Raw genomic sequence first — 14,579 nt, 5'->3', positions numbered from 1 at the left:
ATAGATGTCAGCATTCCCCCTGTTATCTCATCTGAAACAGGATCACATTCACAGAAACAGGCCATTTGATTCCTATTACTTTTTGTGAGCAGTATTCTGGTTTAGAGCTCTTGAAATTGATACTACTTGGATAGGTGTTATTATAACAAAAGCAAGGCACAAAGCCATTGACAAGGCACAAAGCCATTGTGAATTCTTCATGTTGTGATTAGAAAGGAAACAGGTTCTATCTCTATTCTCTTTGTTATTCAAATAGTGTTTTGGACATATCTTTCTCCTCCCCTGCAGTTCAGACCTCTCCAGGTAAAGGCAAAAACAAACTAAAGCCTTGCATTAGTTTCTGAGATGTTCAATCGCCATAAGATGGCCTTTCTAGAATTGTAAATACTTGTTTTTATATTAGATACTTGTGCATCCTTCTGTGTCTTTATTTAGTATGGATTTTGCTTTTCCAGTCCAAAATATTGCTTTTTCAGTCCATTTTAAGTTAGACCAGGAATTAAGAAAATAGTCCTATATTTTTGTGGCAGAAATATTTATTTTCTATTTTTTTCTGACTTTGAGATTTCTGTCTCAAAGAGATGTTTTCACTGAAATGCAGATTCTTATAGGGAGCATCCCCGAATTCTACTCTCCAGGATGGAAACGTCACCAGTGAGCAGCCATTCTCAGGTTAACCATACTCTGGTAGGGGTTCAGGGAAGGCTGTCTGTGCCTCTATGCTAAAAAACTTGTATAAGTCAGAAACCACACAAAGTGATTTTTGACACAGTGATTTTGACAAAGAGATTTTGATTTATCTCTTTGATGTAATTACTATAAGTCTGCTTTATTATTTTCCTACAATTCCCCTTAAAAATTGTATTTTATTTGCTACATCCAGTGTAGGAGACACCGCTATCACTATTCATTATCCCTTGTCTTATCAAAATTTAATTAAAGTCTGCAAGGTACCAGGTAGTGTGCAACATATTGGAGTTAAAAGGAAACAAAATTAAAATATATCTGTTCTTACAGAGCTTCTGTCTAATAAGAGGCACAGAAAAGCAAATAAGCTATTATAAATTATTAAAGTGAATGTTCTCATGATGGAAATAGAAGTATTTTTTTCTCTTAGAAAGTCCTAATCTTAATACACAAAAATATTTACTAATTCACCAGAAACTACCTTTACTTGTATTGTTGCTTGATTTTTCTGTTTTCATCCAGGTTCTTACAGGTGGCTTCCTACATCATAAATTTCTAACTAGCTTTAGCTCTGTGGTACATTATGAGTTCAAACCACAGATCTGCTTCACAAGAAGTCACATTGATTACTTGCTATTCCATGCCCATCAAAATAGGATTTATACCTCTACAATGACTTTTGCTGCATCTTATTTGACTATGTTTTAAAACAGATTGATTGTTTTGTTTACATATGGACAAAGATAGTCTAGGCAATGACTGGGAAGAATTCCATTACTTTGCATCTTTTTGGGGAAAGTGGTAAATAAAGTTGTTATTGACATCAGAAAGCAAAAACAGAGAAGAAAAAAATGAAGAGGGAATTTAATAGGAAAACAAAGATATATAAAAAAAAAAGAAAACAAAGATATGTGAAGTAGAAGGAAAGTAACAAAGTATAAACCAGAAATAATTTGGATTTTTAAAATTGAATTTAAGACTGTTTCTATAGCAAGCTTCCTTTACCCTTCCATGAACATAAATGTAACTAAAGCGAACCTTCCTGAAAGCTGATGAGAACCAAGAAACCAATTAAAAAACAAAGCAAAACATTTAAAGAGAGAGCAATTTGGACCCAACTAAATAGAAGAGGCAAGAAATTAATTGTTTTAATAACAAAAGGAAGACTAACAAAGGGGAAAGTCAATTAGAAGTCAAATAAATTAAATTCTAAATAACTTAAACAAAAAGCCAAGTTCTAATTCTGTTGTGGGAAAGTTATTGGCTTTAAAAAGATGTCCTTACAAATATTTAATCATTATGTTACTCATTATTTCTGATAAACAACATGGGGAAGTTGTTTCTGCTTTTGGTTAACTTCCAAAGGGATACAGATATTTCTCACTAAAGTGTAAACTCTAACAGGACAGAGATTCTTCTGTATTGTAGCTAATTTTTTTCTGGTATTTTTAACACATTGTCAGCACCGAAATAAATATTTAGGATTAATGTTGAATGAATCTGTGGCAAAATAATTTATTGAAAAATCCATGTATGTTTTATTTCCACTATTTCAAATAATTGAAAGAAAGATGGTAAAAATTTAGAAGTGAGGTTTTTTTTTTTTTTTAAGTCTCTCAATCCCTGCCTCCATCCCAAAGGAAAAATGTGGTGTTATACACAGCAACCTGGGTGTCCCTTGTCCTCAAAGTATAATTAAGTGGTCTTTGTTGAATAAAACCTAAGAATGTAGAAGACAGGTACATTTTTCCTGAGATGGAGCAGTCTGTATGTCTTGAAGACTAAAGGGATCATGAGAATTTGGCGAAGCTTCCCTCAAGACAAGAACATTTCAATCAAGACAAGAAAAAAAAAAAAAAAAAAAACCAGGTTTTAGGATCTGAATGGAAGAATAGACTCTTCCCTAAATCACAGTTAAATGCCTCTGTAAAGTAATAGAATCCCATTAAGCAATAGCTCTGGGATTCCCATTGACTAAAGGGTTAATTCAAGAAACCAGAGCTTTCAGCTCTAGCAAACTGAAATCCTCACCAATCTGACCATATGATTGGAACAGAGTTAAATTGATTTAGAGAATGAACGATTTTCCCAACCATGTCACCACTAAAAGGAGAGGCTTCATTGACCTTATTGATTATATTTATTAATTCCCATCATTATATGACCTCACAACATTCCACCTTAATAGCCATGGTCACCATGAATAATTTATATTTATTTATGTGAGTTGGTTAATATGTATTAATTCTAACAATGCAGGCTTTATGAATGTGGATATCATGCTCCTTTTTTTCACCTTCTAGACCATAGAAGCCCCATAATAAAAGTCAAATTAATGAGTGTCCACTGTAATGTATAAGTCTGCCAAAAGTAATTTGTGAAAAAAAATAATTCTTCTCATAAATATTTCGTAAAAAAACCTGTGCTGGGTATATGGATTTGACATAATGGTTTAATTATCAAATTTAGATAAACATTCAAGAGAAAAGTGATTCAAGAAATGTCTTTCAATGAAATCTTGCCACTTGTGACTACATGGATGAAAGAGGGCTTCATGCTAAATGAATTCAGTCAAATAGAGAAAGATAAATACCATATGTGGTACCACTCATATGCGGGATCTAAATAAAACCAGGTCCTGGAAATGTAAGATACAACGTGGTGACTGTAGTTAATAATACTGTATTGCATATTTGATTGTTGCTAAGACAGTATCTTAAGGGTTCTCATCACAAGAAAAAAGACTTTTAAACCTATATGATGACAGACGTTAACTAGACTTAATGTGGTGATCATTTGCAACATATCCAAATATTGAATCATTATGTTGTATATCTGAAGCTAATATAACGTATGCCCATATATACCTCAATCTCCATAAAGAAAGAAAGACAGAGGAAAGACAAAAGTTGGTGGAATTCATATTGCTGACAATCTTCAGAAGTGCATAAGGCCCTTCCAGCCATACAGTTAGATATGTGCCTTCCATGCACTCTCTGTTGGTGGTGCAGCATTATATATTTTATTTCTTTGAAAGTCCTGAACTCAAAAGACTAGAAGTGTTTGTTTTTGTTTTTGTTTTTTTTGTTGTTGTTTTGTTTGTTTGTTTTTCTATCTTGTGAGAGTAGCTTAGAGTTTATATATTGGGTTAATCATGAAAAAAATAAAATTTAAAATAAATCTCTTAAAAGTGTAGGATAACTCAGTAAATTGCAGCACAATAAGAAGCCTCAGTTTATGGAGTAAGATAGAGGAGATCAAGAAAATTAGCCAAACAATATGAGTCTCTCTTTGCTCCTTTGTTATTTCCCTGGCCACATGTGTAGGGCACATGATAATGGAAGCTGAGGTTGCAAACAAAGTTCCTGATGCATTCTTCTGGTTTGTCTCCTCAAAGTGTTACAGCATTGACTATACAACTGCACTTTTCTCTGCTCCCCCCACAGCCAGCAATGCCAGTTATAAAAAAAAGTAGGTAATTTAATAAGTATATAATTCACTCCCGTGTAGTAAGGCAGTTCTACCAGCAACAATTAGTGAGAATGTTTCCATATGTTAGCTAACTATGTTTTATATAATGAGAATTGTATTTGTCCAGCCAGATCTAGTTATGAATCCTAATTCGAATAAGTGCGCTTCATTTTCCACAGTCAATCTGAGTATTTTGATTAAAACATGATTCTGATGAATAATTTAATATGTAAAATTATATAAAATTGTGTGTGTGTGTGTGTGTGTGTGTAGTCACTTAAGTTCAGGGTGTGGTGTGTAGAAAGTGCTCAAGACATGGTAGCCAGTAGTGATAATGGTGATTAGTCGCTATTATGTCTCAGGGGTTTTTCTTATATATTTGAAATAATTATCTAGATTTGAATTTATTGTCAATTTTAATGTAGTATATAGTTTTCCTCTATTTTAGTTTGGTTCTGTTTCATTGGTAGAAATTTGCTCACATTGCATGGCTGATTCTTTTCCTGTGTGTTTTCTTTGATTACTTGAGAAAGTTGTTGTTCTTCCATCGGTCTAATAAATACTCTATTATCTTTGTTTTGAGGAAAACTGATTCTTAGTTCAGGTGGATGGGGTTAGGCAGTAGAGGGATATGCAAAAGGTTTTTCTTGGTGTGCCAGAGGGGCCTTTGAGAACTTTTCCTGTGATGCTATGGACATTCTTAGGATATTTGAGAAAATGTACTAGGCTACCAAATTCCACACAATGTTTACAAATAAAAATAAATAAGACATGCCATCCATCCAGTGATTAAACATTAATTGACTATACATTATTGACTACCTCATCTATTATTTGATGCCCCATTCTTGTTGTGGACACAGACTATTCTGATATAGATTCTGAATCTTGGATTTCATGGAAAGAGATGTGTACTAGATTCTCCATTTGCCACTTCAAATATATGCTCCACCATTTTCCACACATCTATGAGCTTCAGGAAGCAGATTTTAAGACAACACCAGTAGGCTCCCTTGTCCTCTTCTTTGTTGGGTTCACTCATTTGGCTGCTTTGGAAGGAGATCGGGGGCAGAGCAGAGAGAGGACAGAATAGCTCTTCCCACAGCTCCCTGCCTGACAAGCTGCTGAAAGGTGATGGTCATGTTCTTCACTCAAGACCACATGGCCTCTTCTGGTCCAAGCTATAACCTCCACACCTTGTTCCTTGAGCCCCTGGGTAATAATTCTTCCAATTGTTGGTGGTACCAGGGTACTTCACCATTGTTTGTTAGTTTCCCTGAACCTTGGCCCCCAGCTTAATCCCCTCTAACTAAACATATTTCAGTGAAAAAGCAAACAAAAAAACTGTGGAAGCAGGAGGAAAGAGTGTGCTGCCAACTTAATCAAATAATAAACCTAGTCACTCGGCCTGAAATGCATAGCTCAGATACTCCAAAGATGGACTTTTGGGGATTGCTGTCAGCAGACAGCCTTTACCTCTTGGTCCTTCCAGCATTTGTCTCACTGGCAGTGTGTCTAGCACTCTTCTTGTTTGGTGTAGAGCCCTGGTCATTTGGCTCAACTCTGGACAAACCTGAAAGACATTCTGGTTTCAGAGTTTCTCCATGGGATTGGAAAACATTAGAAGAGACTGCTCTTGCACTTGAATTGTGTCCCAGAATCTCTCTGCCTGCCTTTACTTCTTTCCATTCTCCTTCCACAGTGTTGAACCTACAGTCCTTTTTTTTTTTTTTTTTATTTATGATAGTCACACACAGAGAGAGGGAGAGAGAGGCAGAGACACAGGCAGAGGGAGAAGCAGGCTCCATGCACCTGGGAGCCCGACGTGGGATTTGATCCCGGGTCTCCAGGATTGCACCCTGGGCCAAAGGCAGGCGCTAAACCGCTGTGCCACCCAGGGATCCCCCTACAGTCCTTCTAATGCACACCCTATATGCCAAGCTGTGTCGCAGAATGTGTATTATCATTTAACTCTCCACTGCATCTTTTCTTTCCTATATATAGTGTTTTTTAATGAAGGGGATCATAAATTGAATTTCAAAACACTTTGTTGGGTAAACTAAGCTAAATAAGGAAAGACAGTGATAATAGTGCAGGCAAAACAATCATTTAAATATGGAGTAGCCTATGGTTTATATATTTTTCATACCACTTTTTATTATAGCATATAACCTTATATTTTGCCACTGAAAAAAAGCAGTGTAGAGCTCATAGAGAAGTGTTATGGATGCCACATAGTGGTGCAGGATTTTGTTTAAAAATGTATGTACATAGAGAAACCAAGAAATTTATCTATCAAAAAAGGAATCAACTGCATGCCCTGAAATGTGACCCAGATATAAGAAACAATCTAGCTGGGCTGACGATCAACTTGATGTCCTCTGACATTTTTATTTTGGTTCTCTCTGAAAAGGTGTCCTATTTTTCAGTTTTTAAGATGTGGAGAAATTTCTTTTAACTGTTTCTCACAGTTAAGGAAAAAAAATAGGAATGAATCAAAGACATACATAATTTGATAATTTGGTATTTTCATATATTCCTTTAATTATAATTTATTTTTTTATACTTTCATATTGAAATAAAGTCATGTGCGTAAATTTCTCTCTACTATACCTAGGTTGTCCATAGCTTCCAATATTATATAAATATTTAGTCCTTGACATGTTCCTAAAACAAACACATACTGAACAAAATAACTTGGAAAGTAGTTCCTTTTCAAGACTCCAAGTCATGAAACTATACCATTGTTAAATGATTTTTGCTCAACTGTAAAAGTTGGAAGAATTCTTTAATTCTTGGAAGAATTAAAAAAGTGTTTATTCGGACCTTTCCTCCACTTATCAGACCTCCTGCAAGATGAGAAAATAAACTCAAATAACTACCTACTTTTAAAGTGACTGATATTTAGGAATTTGATTACTTGTAGAGGAATATGTTATTAGTTTATATTAATGACAGTCCCAACCATCTTTCTCTCTAGGCTAGGAGACAGCTGGAAACTAGTCAATGAAGATATTCATTGATGATAATTCCTAGGGGTTCTGGGGCATTTCTCTATCTCTTTTGTGGTGGAAGTAATACATTTGACCCCTCCAGAATCAAATGAAGAAGGCTCAAATGAAGCCATTTGTAAAGCCAGAGGAGTTCTTGCAAGAATGCAGAGTTGATTCACATTCCCCAGATATAAACCTTCAAAGGTTTCCCTCTGTACCTCCCTCTGTACTCAAAGATAGAGCAGCGAGTTATAAAGGAGCATGCCCTGTATGCTTCTACAGTTTGTAGGAAAGGAAAGAGATGCCTACTTCTCCCTTAGAGACCTGTAAAGGGTCCAGGCTAGCTGGAACAGCTGACAATGACATGGTTGGAAGAGAGAAGTAAACAGTTTTCAAACTGCATGAAAAGGCAAAAGTCACTCAGCAGCCAAAGGATAACTACAGAAAACATTAAGTAAAAAGGCTTTTGGCCCCTGTTCTCTCCATCTGTCTTATTCACCATCATTAACTCCATTGATCATGAGAAGCCAAAAGAGAAGATAACAAATGAGTGAAAATTAAGATGAAAAAAAAAACTATTTTCCCCTTTTACTTCATCGATGTCGGGGCTATCAGGTTATGGTTCCATCTGAGCTAGGGTGGAGGAAGAAACTTTGAGCTGTATTTGAACATAAAGGTGTTGTTTTGTATTGCTTTGTTGTATTTTTTGTTTTTTATTTTTTAACTTTTATTATTTATCTGAGAGAGAGAAATAATAGAGAGAACATGAGCAGGGGCGGAGTGGGAGAAGCAGGCTCCCTGCTCATCAGGGAGCCCAATGTGGGACTTGGTCCCAGGACCCTGGGACCACGACCTGAGCCGAAGGCAGAAGCTTAACCAGCTGAGCCACCTAGGCGTTCCACGTTATACTTTTTTTTAGAATCATAAGAAATAACTTTTATTGGTTACAGAACATCAATAATGTGCGATATAGTCTTACATCCTTTGCTAGCAGCAAAAATACTACAGTCTGCATCTAGGGGGTTCAGACAGTCTTACTAAACACAATCATTTTGACACGTGTTTTTCTTTGGTAATGTAATGCTTTGGGGGGCCGTAGAAAATTATTTATTTTTAAAGATATGCTAAGTGCTTCTTGGCTTTAAAAAACAAAACTGTATGGCAAATGTCGAACATAAAGTTCGACAGCTAAAGTTAGTTAAATGTATGAAAATGTCAAAAATGTAGGTCACTACCTGAAATGCTCTCCAATTTTGTAACTAAAAAATCTGAGGGAGTTCATCTAAAAGCTAAAACAAAGTGGGCCTCTCGGGGTGGCTCAGGTCATAATCCTGGGATGGAGTCCCAAGGCAGGCTCCCGTTGAACTATCTTCTCTTTTGGCTTGAAGATTCTCTCTCTCCCTCTGCCCCTCCTGCTCCTCTTTCTCTCTCTCAAATCAATCAATAAATTTTTAAAAATAAATAAATAAAACCTAAAACAGAGAGAGGGAAAGAATATAAATATGTGTGCAAATTTGTGAGTTATATCCTAATAAATCACATGGCTTTCATATGGTGGCTTTATTATTTCTGCATAAATAGCTGGAATTAAAGAAGACAAAAATACTTACCTTTGTAAGTTGTTAGCATTTTCCTACCTTAAGTGATGAACGTTGACTCTAGATGAGTGTTGTTTTTTCTTTCATCACTTGGAAGTGAATGAAGTAATGAGTACAGGAGTAAAGTGTTTTGTGAAATTTTAGGAAATCATCACATGGAAAGTAGACTGTTTCAATCAGTTAACTTCTATCAGCAAATTTTTTGAAAGTACTTTTATATATTGTTTACATTTCTTTAAAATGTTACTTATATTTCTTTTTTTTCTTTTTAATGTCACTTACATTTCTGAGTATGAATGAAGATTTTATGTATTAACCTGGAATCTCAGTTCTAAATCATGACCAAGAAAAATGATGAAGGGACAAAAAAATGTATTAACTAATGTAATTGAAAAGTTCACAGAATCTTCCTTGCCTTAGACATATCTGAAATCAGATGCACAAATAATGGGCCACAGAAATCTGTTCTCTCCTACTCTTTATCTGAGAGAGGGAGATATATCATCATCATTATTATTCATGATCAAATTTTTTCATGACAGAATTGCAGTTCATCAATGTGGAAAATGTCATAAACTAGCAATTTAGAGAGCTTAACATACAGTCAAGTCTTTTCAATCTTTATAATATTTTACATTACTCTTCACTGGAAAAGATATGTGTATTTACATATATGTGTACTTGTACATATGCATATATATGAATATATATAACTAATAAATGTAAAAGAATTTAGAAAAGCAAATATTTATGTAACTTTATAATTTTTTCTTCCTTGATGCAAGCATTAGATATAGACTGAGTCTTAATTACGGGAAAAAAAACCATATTTACATCCTGTCCATTACCACCGTGAAAATGTAAAACCTTTTTTTAATCTGTAAGGTCACCTTTTTATATTCTATCTTGTCATAAGCATCCATTAATGAGAGTATTCAAAAAGGAGCCAGCACATCCAGGAAATATACAAGACAATCTTTTGGGTTTGAGTTGAAAAGAAAATATTAAACACTTCTACTTACATGTATTTTTGTCTATAAAAACACCTATTATATGTGGAATACTTTTATGATAGGTAAATATAGATCATTTACATTTGATCATTAACTATACTGCATGGAGGAACAATCACTGGCTCTCAGTCAACTTTTATGCCAGGTTCTCCTGTCACATGACATACTTAAGATAGTCTCATGGAGATAGTCTCATGGAGTCTTCATAGAATCCATGGAGAAGGGGTTCACCTTGCTATTCTCACTTGCTTTTTTATTTCAGTGTATTGCAAAATGCTGCAGTTTCCATGCACCTAGAAAAGCAGATTTAAAGGTTTTTAAAATTTACGTTTCTTTCCCTTTTTCCAGTAAATCAGTTGCATAGTTCTGTTAATCAATTCCTAAAAGAATTGTTTTGATCATCAAAGGCTTTCTGATTTAATGTTGCATTTGTCTTGCTTGGATTGCCCTTTACCCTGATCCCTGTTTCTACTCTTCTTTCATCTCCAAAACTTCCTCCTACCTGTTAAATGTAAATCCTTAAATTATATTCTCTTGTATTCCGTGGGATGTTGTTTTGTGTATTTGTCCCATGCTATAAATCTTGTGTAGCATTTTTATTACTTTTTCTCATTCAACATAGCAGTTTTAAGTTCTGCTTATATTGCTGAACATAATTATGTTTGATTGCTTCTAACTACAATGATTACTACAAAATTTGCATCTACAACATTTTATGTATTAATTCCCTTCCTGAAGATTTTAGCTTTGTTAAAATCCATATGATCCAATCAATGAACCAATGAACCAATCAATTTATAGACACATAATTTTATTAAAAGTGTCTCCAATAACCTTCTCCATGCATTTTCTTTGTAATTGTCCATAAGAATTTCTAAAAGATGTGTACCAGTGCCAGGAATGGGATTGCAGGATCATCAGCATATAAAATGTTTAATTTTACTAAGAACACCCAACATGTTTCCTATTAATGCTGTACCTGGCTACACTTCCATTAGTAGTGCCTGATAGTTTCTAGATCACCTATTCACAACCCTTTGGAAGTGCAAACTTCTTCTCTTTCTTTTTTTCCGTTCTTAGGTGCAAAAATATATTTCATGTGTTATTTAATTTTAAGATTACTAGTGAGTTTCAAAATCTCTTCATTCTGAATCCAGTTTTTATATAGATATAAGGATAGATAGAGTAATAGATACAATAGAGTGTTTTTTGTTTGTTTGTTTTCTGTATGTTCATTTTGGGCTGTCAATTATATGTAAAGTGATGCTCTGTTATTAGGCCTATCACCATTTATGATAGTTATCTCTTCTTTGTCATTGATTTTCTTATCATTATAAAATCTTCCTCTACCTTTGATAGTGCTATTTGTCTTAGAATCTATATTGGCTGATAATATTGTTTTACCTGCCTTTTTTATGAATACTGTTTATTTGGTGTGGTTCTTTCATCCATCTACTTTCAACTCATTTGTTATTATGTATACAGAGTGTGTCTCTTGTAGATAATACATAGCTTTATTATTAGGCTGATATCTTCTGTCTTTTATTGAAATGCTTAGTACATCATGTAAAGTTCGTCTGCAATCTTTCTCTTTATTGTATACTGGGTCCCTCCAATCTTTATTACTTTATTCTTCCTTTTTTATTCATTTTGCTTGACCAAGTATTTGTTTCAGAATTCTGTTTTATCTACTTTCTTGGATTGAAGTTTTGCCATTTTTATATTTTAGTGACTATTCTAGATTTACAATATCTACCTTTAATTATCATAGTCTACCTCCAACTGACAGTATAGTACCTCTTGCATAAGTAAGCAGACTTATCATATATTGTCATGTACACAGTTCTTTCCTTTGTCCTTAACATATCATACTTAGTTGATTGCCTATTCCCTTAATATCATGACACACAATATAGTATTATATGTTTGTTATTGCTCTAAATGTTTAGTTGACCTTTAAAGAATTTAACAAGTGGTAGTGACACCTGGTAGCTCAGTTGATTAAGTATCATCGACTCTTGATTTCAGTTCAGGTCATGATCTCAGGGTTGTGAGATCAAGCCCCACTTAGGGCTCTATTGTGGGTGTGGAGCCTGTTTAAAAGTCTTTCTTTCTTTCCCTTCCCTCCCAGTCCTTCTCCATCCTAAAAAAAAAAAAAAAATTTAACAGGTGGCTCAAATGAAATATAATTCTGTTTACTTACATGTTATCAATCTTAGTGGCAACCATTTCTTTCTAGATCCTAGCATTAATCTAGTACCATTTTTCTTCATATTAAATAAAATAAAGAACAAAAGAATAACTCGATGATCAAGATAGTTGCTTAAAAACATTTTAAAGGTGAGCACACATTCTTAATAAAAATACTAAGCAAACTAGGGTTAAAAGATTAACGTCTTCAATCTAAAAAAAAGATACTTACAAAAAGTTTGGAGATAATAGTCTTAATGGTGAAAGACTTATGGGTTGCTAATAAGATCAGAAAGAAAGCATATTGGCTCTCACCATCCCATTCCTCATGATATTTGAAGTTCTAGTGCCTATTATCAGGAAGGTAAAAGAAAAAAAAAAAAAAAAACTTCCAGCTAGATTGGAAAGAAAGAACTTTAAAGGTGATTTTTGTTTATTTATTTGTTTTGCTGATCACATGATCAGAGAGAGCAAGAGGGAGAGAGCGAGTGTATGAGCAGGAGTTGGGGCAGAAGAAGAAACAGACTCCTCATCAAGAAGGGAGCCAGATGTGCAGGGTCTTGGGATCATGACTTGAGCCAAAGGCAGATGCTTAACCCACTGAGTCACCCAGGCACCCCTAAGTAATCCATTTAAAAAAACCTAAAACTGAGATCCCTGGATGGCAAAGCGGTTTGGCACCTGCCTTTGGCCCGGGGCGCGATCCTGGAGACCTGGGATCGGGTCCTGTGTCGGGCTTCCTGCATGGAGCCTGCTTCTCCCTCTGCCTATGTCTCTGCCTCTCTCTTTCTCTGTGTGACTATCATGAATAAATAAATAAATAAAATATTAAAAAAAAAACTAAAACTAATGAGGTCAACAAGTTCATGGGAGATAAGATCGAGATACCAAAACCAATTGCATTTCTATGCATTAGTAATGAAAAATCCGAAAATGATCCCAAAATTATTTTACTTGCCTTTCTATTATTTTCTTTCTTCTGTATTTAAAACCTCCTTTTTGATTCTCAAATTAATATTCTCCCAAGAACTCCTTTAGTTTTTTGTATGTTTTTAAAATTATATTTAGTTATTTAACCTTACTTCTTATTTAATCACAAATCGTTTTGAGTAATCTAGTAAAGGAAATCTATCTTACTAGAAATATTCCTAGAACAGCTTTAAGTTTTATTGTATTATTTCATTATTTTATTAAAAGAAAATATATAAATGTGTGAAATGAAAAAAATGGTTAAACTTCTCAATTGACATTTAGGCCAAATAGACTGTCATATCTAGTTTTCTTCTCTTTTTTTTTTTGAAGTTGTTTTACCTATGCCTGTTATTTCTTCTGAATATTTTCAAAATGTGTAAGCTATGGTTCAAAACTGATGTCAGTTTTAAATTTGAAGATGTATTAAATATAAAAAAAGCAAGTGCATAAACATCTTAGCAACATTTTGTTTTCCTTTCTTTCTTTTATAATTTTTTAAAGATTTTATTTATTTATTCACCAGAGACACATAAAGAGAGGCAGAGACATAGGCAGAGAGAGAAGCAGGCTCCATGAGCCCGATGTGGGACTCGTTCCCAAGTCTCCAGGATCACGCCCTGGGCTGAAGGCAGACATTCAACCACTGAGGCACCCAAGCATCCCAACATTTTGTTTTCCTAACCAAGAACATGATGGGTTTCTGTAAATGCTCAATGTCTCAAAGTAAAAATGCATAGATTATTTCATCTAAGCTTAAGAAAAGACAATATAACAAATGAGAGACCCACATTTATTATAGCTATATACATTTCTTTGAGAAGAAAATATTTATTTGGCTATAGACGTTTTGTGGAGATGAGGCCACATCAAAGTGTACCTACTATAAATTTTATCTTGGTGTCTTCCTTGACCTTAGCAGAAACCAGCAGAGGTCATGTACACCCTACTTTTAGACCAGTGGCATCTGTATTACCTACAAGCTTTATAGAAACATAGAACCCAAAGCCTACATCTAACCTACTGAAACAGGACCCACATTTTAACAACATCCCCAGATGATTCTTACATACTTTAAAGAGGCACTGTGTAAGGCGACCTATAACTTGTAGCTAGAAAACAACTTTCCAAAAGAAAAAAAACATGATACAGTGGAAATAGTGCTATTCAATACTAGCTAATATTGGTAAATATTAGTAAACACACATTTTTCCCATTATTAATGATGTGTGTTGAAATTGGTCTTTAAGCCCAAGTTTGTTTACAAAAGGCCCACTTAGCTGCAGTGCAGGTTTTATGAATGTTGGGAAATGTGTAATCTGAAGCATCCTTTGTAAAGCTGTATCCCAAATTCTGAATATAAGAGAGATCCTCCATACTTATTTATGAGCAAAATAGTGAATGAGTAGTTTAATGAATGGTCATGAAAGTATATTATGAAAATATGAGTCTCAGCACTTCTTTGTTAAAGAAATAGGTATTGAGGCACCTGGGTGGCTCAGTCGGTTAGTGTTCTTGGTTTCAGCTCAGGTCATGATCTCAGGGTCCTGGGTTCAAGTCCCACTTCAGGCTCTGCACTCAGCATTCAGTGTGCAGTCAGCATGATATTCTCTCTCTCTCTTTCTCTCTCTCTCTCTCTCCTTCTGTTCCTCTCCCCT

This window comes from Canis lupus, chromosome 17 (genome assembly GCF_048164855.1).
Source record: "Canis lupus baileyi chromosome 17, mCanLup2.hap1, whole genome shotgun sequence".
NCBI classification, from domain to species: domain Eukaryota; kingdom Metazoa; phylum Chordata; class Mammalia; order Carnivora; family Canidae; genus Canis; species Canis lupus.
The sequence above is the reverse complement of the archived record's forward strand: the minus strand, read 5'-3'. Positions refer to the sequence as shown.